The sequence below is a fragment of the Acinonyx jubatus genome, chromosome C1 (assembly GCF_027475565.1).
Source record: "Acinonyx jubatus isolate Ajub_Pintada_27869175 chromosome C1, VMU_Ajub_asm_v1.0, whole genome shotgun sequence".
In the NCBI taxonomy this organism is placed as follows: Eukaryota; Metazoa; Chordata; class Mammalia; order Carnivora; family Felidae; genus Acinonyx; species Acinonyx jubatus.
The window spans coordinates 101821173-101827921 of NC_069381.1; the positions used below are offsets into that span (position 1 = coordinate 101821173).

Genomic DNA, 6749 nt, shown 5'->3' on the forward strand with positions numbered 1-6749 from the left:
TCACGAAAAAGGAGAACTATAGACCAATTTCCCTGATGAACATGGATGCAAATATCCTCAACAAAATATTAGCCAACCGGATCCAACAATACTTTAGAAAATTATTCACCACGACCCAGTGGGATTTATACCTGGGATGCAGGGCTGGTTCAATATCCACAAAACAATCAATGTGATACATCACATCAAAAAAAGAAAGGACAAGAACCACATGATCCTCTCTATAGATGCAGAGAAAGCATTGGACAAAATACAGCTCCTTTCTTGATAAAAACCCTAAGAAAGTTGGGATAGAAGGATCATACCTCAAGATCATAAAAGCGATATATGAAGGACCCAACACTAATATCATCCTCAATGGGGAAAAACTGAGAGCTTTCCACCTAAGGTCAGGAGCAAGATAGGGCTGTCCACTCTCGCCACTGTTATTTAACCTACTATTGGAAGTCTTAGCTTCAGCAATCAGACAACACAAAGAAATAAAAGCATCTAAATCGGCCAGGAGGAGGTCAAGCTTTCACTCTTCGCAGATGACATGATACTCTATATGGAAAACCCAGAAAATTCCACCAAAAAACTGCTAGAACTGATTCATGAATTCATCAAAGTCACAAGATATAAAAACAATGCACAGAACTCAGTTGCATTCCTATACACCAACAACGAAGCAACAGAAAGAGAAATCAAGGAATCGATCCCATTTACAATTGCACCAAAACCCACAAAATACCTAGGAATAAATGTAACCAAAGAGGTGAAAAATCTATACACCGAAAACTATAGAAAGCTTACAAAAGAAATTGAAGAAGATACAAAAAAAAAAAAAAAAAAGAAAAAAGAAGAAGAAAGAAAGAAAGAAAAAGATTCCATGCTCCTGGATAGGAAGAACAAATATTGTTAAAATGTCAATACTACCCAAAGCAATCTACATATTCAATGCAATCCCTATCAAAATAACACCAGCATTCTTCACAGAGCTAGAACAACCATCCTAAAGTTTGTATGGAACCAGAAAAGACCCCAAATAGCCAAAGAAATCTTGGAAAAGAAAACCAGAGCTGGAGACATCACAATCCCGGACTTCAAGCTGTATTACAAAGCTGTAATCATCAAGACAGTATGGTACTGGCACAAAAACAGACACTCAGATCAATGGGGCAGAATAGAGAACCCAGAAATGGACCCACAAATGTATGGCCAACTAATCTTTGACAGAGCAGGAAAGAAGATCCAGTGGAATAAAGACAGTCTCTTCAGCAAGTGGTACTGGGAAAACTGGACAGCAGCATACAGAAAAATGAACCTGGACCACTTTCTTACACCATACACAAAAATAAACTCACAATGAATGAAAGACCTAAATGTAAGACAGGAAACCAACAAACTCCTCGAGGAGAAAGCAGGCAAAAACCTCTTTGATCTTGGCCGCAGCAACTTCTTACTCAACACGTCTCCAGAGGCAAGGGAAACAAAAGCAAAAATGAACTATTGGGACCTCATCAAAATAAAAGGCTTCTGCACAGCAAAGGAAACAATCAGAAAAACTAAAAAGCAACTGATGGAATGGGAGAAGATATGTGCAAACGACATATCAGATAAAGGGTTAGTATCCAAAATCTATAAAGAACTTATCAAAGTCAACACCCAAAAAAACAAATAATCCAGTGAAGAAATGGGCAAAAGACCCGAATAGACACTTCTCCAAAGAAGACATCCAGATGGCCAACCGACACATGAAAAAATGCTCAACATCACTCCTCATCAGGGAAATACAAATCAAAACCACAAAGAAATACCACCTCACACGTGTCAGAATGGCTAACACTAACAACTCAGGCAACAACAGGTGTTGGCGAGGATGTGGAGAAAGAGGATCTCTTTTGCACTGCTGGTGGGAATGCAAACTGGTGCAGCCACTCTGGAAAACAGTATGGAGCTTCCTCAAAAAATTAAAGATAGAACTACCCTATGATCCAGCAATTGCCCTACTATATCCAAGGGATACATGTGTGCTGTTTAGAAGGGGCCCATGCACCCCAATGTTTATAGCAGCACTATCAACAATAGCCAAAGTATGGAAAAAGCCCAAATGTCCATCACTGGATGAATGGATAAAGAAGATGTGGTATATATATATATATATATATATATATATATATATATACACACACACACACACACACAATGGAGTATTACTCAGCAATCAAAATGAATGAAATCTTACCATTTGCAACTACATGGATGGAACTAGAGGGTATTGTGCTACATGAAATTAGTCAGAGAAAGACAAATATCATATGACTTCATTCATATGAGGACTTTAAGATACAAAACAGATGAACATATGGGAAGGGAAGCAAAAATAATTTAAAAAACAGGGAGGGGGACAAAACATAGGAGACTCTTAAATATGGTGAACAAACAGAGGGTTGATGGAGGGGTTATGGGAGGGGAGATAGGCTACATGGGTAAGGGGCATTAGGGAATCTATTCCTGAAATCATTGTTGCACTATATGCTAACTTGGATGTAAATTAAAAAAATAAAATAAAATAAAATAAAATGGGTCTTTTGTAGACGGCAAAAAAAAAAAGAAAAGAAAAAAAAGAAAATGGTTGGCTTAGGACTGAGGATGGAGAAAGTTGGCCAGAATGAGGAAGAACAGAACACTCTGGGTACTGGAAATGTTCTTCATTTGGATCTTGATTGTGGTTACGTGAGGTAACCATATTTGACATTGTTAATTAACCTCACTAAACTGTATACTTCAAATGAGTGCTCTTATTATATGTAAAATGAATATATAATATATATTATATCCTAGGGGCACCTCATTGGTTTAGTTTGTAGAGCATGTGACTCTTGATCTTGGGTCATGAGTTCAACCCCCACGTTGGGCCTAGAGCTTATTTATATATATACATGTGTGTGTATACATACACACACATACACACACATACGTATTATCGTATATAGTACATATGATGCCTCAATATATGATATATAAATAAATTATATATAACAAATAAATAATACATATTATCCCCAATATATAATATATATTTTACCCCAATACATAAGTAAATTATATATATTTATAATATATATCATATTACATATTATACCCCTATGAAGCTGATTTCAAAAGTATATGCCTTACCATGGGTTGTAGAGCTGTACATAATCTAGTTCCTGCCTCTGTCTCTAGCCTAATCTCATACCAGCTCTCCACCTAGCTCATTGTCTTCTCTTCAGCCACAAGGGGTCTCCCTTCTTCAACAAAGCATGACCTTTCCTGTGGCCAGGCTTTTGCACTTGCTGCTGCTTTAAGCCAAAGTACTTGCCCCTAGCTCTTTTTATGTCTGGCTCATTCTCATTCTAAAGATCTTCCTTCAAATGTTCCTTCCTCAAAAACCTGTTCTTGCTGGTTTAATATAACCACGCCTTACCCTAACCCACTCCCCTTTTCACTTGGCTTAGTTTTCACAACCTAGTGAAGGTGTTATCTTCCAAATACGACCAGGGACGTTTGAGTGGCTCAGTTGGTTGAACAATCAGACTCTTGGTTGCAGCTTGGGTCATGATCCCAGGATCATGGGATCGATTGTCTCTCTCTCTCTCTCTCTGCCCCTCTCCCCTGCTCATGCACTGTCTCTAAAAAAGAAACAAACAAAACAGTTTTTGAGATTCTGTTAACAATAATTTTACTTTTTAATTCAAATTAGTATCCCATTGTATAAATATCCCACAATATGTTTATCCATTTACTTTGTTGATAGAAATTTGGGTCATTTCCAGTTGGGTCTACTATGAAAAAAACTGCTATAAACATTTGTGTATAAGTATTCCGTGGACATCTTTTTCACTTCTCTTGCAATACTCGCACTCAGAAAAGAAGGATATCTGCAAAGTCTCATGTTACAGCCCACTCTTAATTATTTCATTCTGAACTACCAAGCACTTCAGGTGGGGGAAGACTACTTAGCTTTAAATGGTATCAAACAAATTATAATATTTAGATATGCAAGAGCTATCCCTGATGGAAATGGTGAGAGAAGAGAGAAAAATTCATACATTTAGTACTTCTTTCTAAAAGTATGACCTCACTATTTTATTTGTTGTATGGCAGAATAAACAAGCATTTTAAATACCAGTTTGAAAGGCATATTCTATATGAATATCTACCAAAATATGGATAAATTAGAGTGTATTCATATAATGCACTATTAAACAGGATGTGCACAAGCTAGAGCTACATGCGTCAACATGGATAAGGCTTTTTAAAAAATAGTTCGACTTTTTATTGAACAGGTTACAGAAGAGGCTTGGTCAGAGAAACCAAAGCATATGTCATCATCAGACTCCTCTGGTTCTTCTTTCTTTGCTTCCACTTTCTTCTCCTAGGTGGCAGCAGGGCAGCCCTGGTGGAGGGAGCAGGACCTTTTGCTGGTGCAGCATCAGCTGCTGGGGCAGGTCGACCAGCCCCTACATTGAGGATGAGGCCCCAGTGTTGATACTGGCCAGGGCCTTTGCAAGCAAGCCTGGCCAGAAAGGTTCAACATTTACACCTGCTGCCTTAATGAGGGCATTGATCTTGGCCTCTGTGACCATCACCTCATAGCCGTGCACGATGAGGGTCAAGTACGTGCAGGTGAGCTCCGAGAGGGAGGCCATGGTGCGGGTGAGGGCTGAGCAGAATCAAGTGAGTGCCTCACCCCAGTGCATCCTTCACTTCCCTGGAAGGATCGAGCACCTTAACAGCAGCTGGGGAAAAAGCAACATGGGTAAATCTTATAGAGGAATCATCTTATATTTTAGGTTCATCATATATTTAGTCATCAATGATATATATGTTGTCTACTTTTCATTAAGGGGGGGAGACATCCATAGGCCCCTAACTAAGGAGTAGCCCTGTACAGTCATGTTATATCATCCCTCCCACTGCACTCCCACACACATATTTTAGACAATAGATATATGTCTGACCCATGAGCAGCCAATCCATAATTAAAACTAATACATACAAATTCCATGCTCAATACAATTAAAACAAACACATGCAATCTGTGCTCAATAAATTCCATGCTCAACATGAATGGAGGTAATAACAAATTCTGTCTTCAGAAGCTTCTCAGGGTAGGTATATCTAAATGGGGCCCTGAACAAGGAAGAAGAAAAGAAGCATATGGAAATATGACTGAGACTAAAAGTGAAACTTAGTGACTCACATCACTAAACAAGACTAAGGGAAACAAAGTATACTTCGGAATAAGATACATAACCAGGATTAAAGAGGGATATTTGTAATGATAGAAGGCTATCATATCTCAAGAAGATATAACAAGCCTAACTGTATTCGTTTAATAACAGAACATAAAAAACTGATAGAACTGAATGGAGGAGTAGATAAATCCACAAGTATAGCAGACATCAACACCCCTCTCAATTGCTGGTAGAACAATTAATGATGATAGCTTTAAAAACCACTATACCACAGACTCCACCAACCACCAGTAATAAGGCTTTCATACCCAGCCAAAGGGCTGGTGATCCAGTTCTGAAATCCGTTTTTAGAGTCTGTTTCCTAGGAACAGTCTCAATATTTACTCTTTTATCCATATTCCCTGGGAAAGAGATCTGAGACAGGGATTAGCTTTGCAAGACCCCACCTGTAACAGGAGTAGGAGTGGGTTGGACAGAGGGAGAAATGATCCAGGTTTGACAGAGGCCTCAGTTGATCCCATGTGGAGCTGGATGACTCTTAAGAGTTGTCTCAGGGGCACCTGGGTGGCTCAGTTGGTTAACTGTCCGACTTCAGCTCAGGTTATGACCTTGCGGGTTCATGGGTTCGAACCCCGCATGGGGCTCTGTGCTGACAGCTCAGAGTCTGGAGCCTGCTTCCAATTCTGTGTCTCCTTCTCTCTCTGCCCCTCCCCCACTCACGCTCTGTCTCTGTCTCTCAAAAAAAAAAAAAGCTGTCTCAAATTGAGGCAAGGGGACCAGGTCTTTGTACCTCCCACATCAAGCAGGCATTGGAAGGAAGCTGGAAGGAAGCATTGGAAGGAAACTCCAATTAGGCAAGACAGCTCCTTTCAGCTGAAAGCAATTCCTAGGCAGGGGCTTTGCTGTGATTAGTGGAATGGGAGCCTCAGTCCTGAAAGGGGAGTGCATCATCTCATTCATTGGAAAAGATCTGAAGCTTAGTGTTGTTAACATTTGAGATGTCTATATGACATTCAAGTGGAGATATCAAGCAGCCAGTGGGGTATAAGAGCTTGGAGCTCAAGAGAATGGTGTGGGCCAGAGACAAATTTGGAGTCAACAGCATTTAGATGACATTCTAAAACTGTAACACTAGGTGAGATAACCAGAGGTATTAGAAAATAAGTAGTTCAAAACCTGGACCTTGGAGCACTTCCAGTGAAGAAGTCTGAGAGGAAGTAGAGGAACCAGCCAAAATAATGGAGAAGGAGCAGCCATTGAGGGAAGAAGAAAGCTAAGAGTATGTGACCAGGAAGCCAAGTGCAGAAGGTGTTCCCAGGAGGAGGAAATGACCAATCGTTGCAAATGCTGTAGATAGGTCAGGGGAGAAGACTAAGATGTGCCTATTGGATTCAGCCATGTGGCAGCTGGTGACCTTGACAAGGGCAGTCTGAGTAGCATAGTCGGGGGTGAAAGCCTGATTGGAGTCAGTTTATGAGAGAATGGGAAGAGAGGAAGTGGACGCATTAACAATTAGCTGATTGAAGC

The 6749-nt window shown here is 39.9% G+C and overlaps 1 pseudogene; it reads right to left on the reverse strand.

The window, feature by feature from the left end:
* Positions 1-4279: 4279 nt before the first annotated feature.
* On the reverse strand, positions 4280-4700 carry LOC106985830 (60S acidic ribosomal protein P1-like; annotated as a pseudogene).
* Between the last annotated feature and the right edge of the window lie 2049 nt (positions 4701-6749).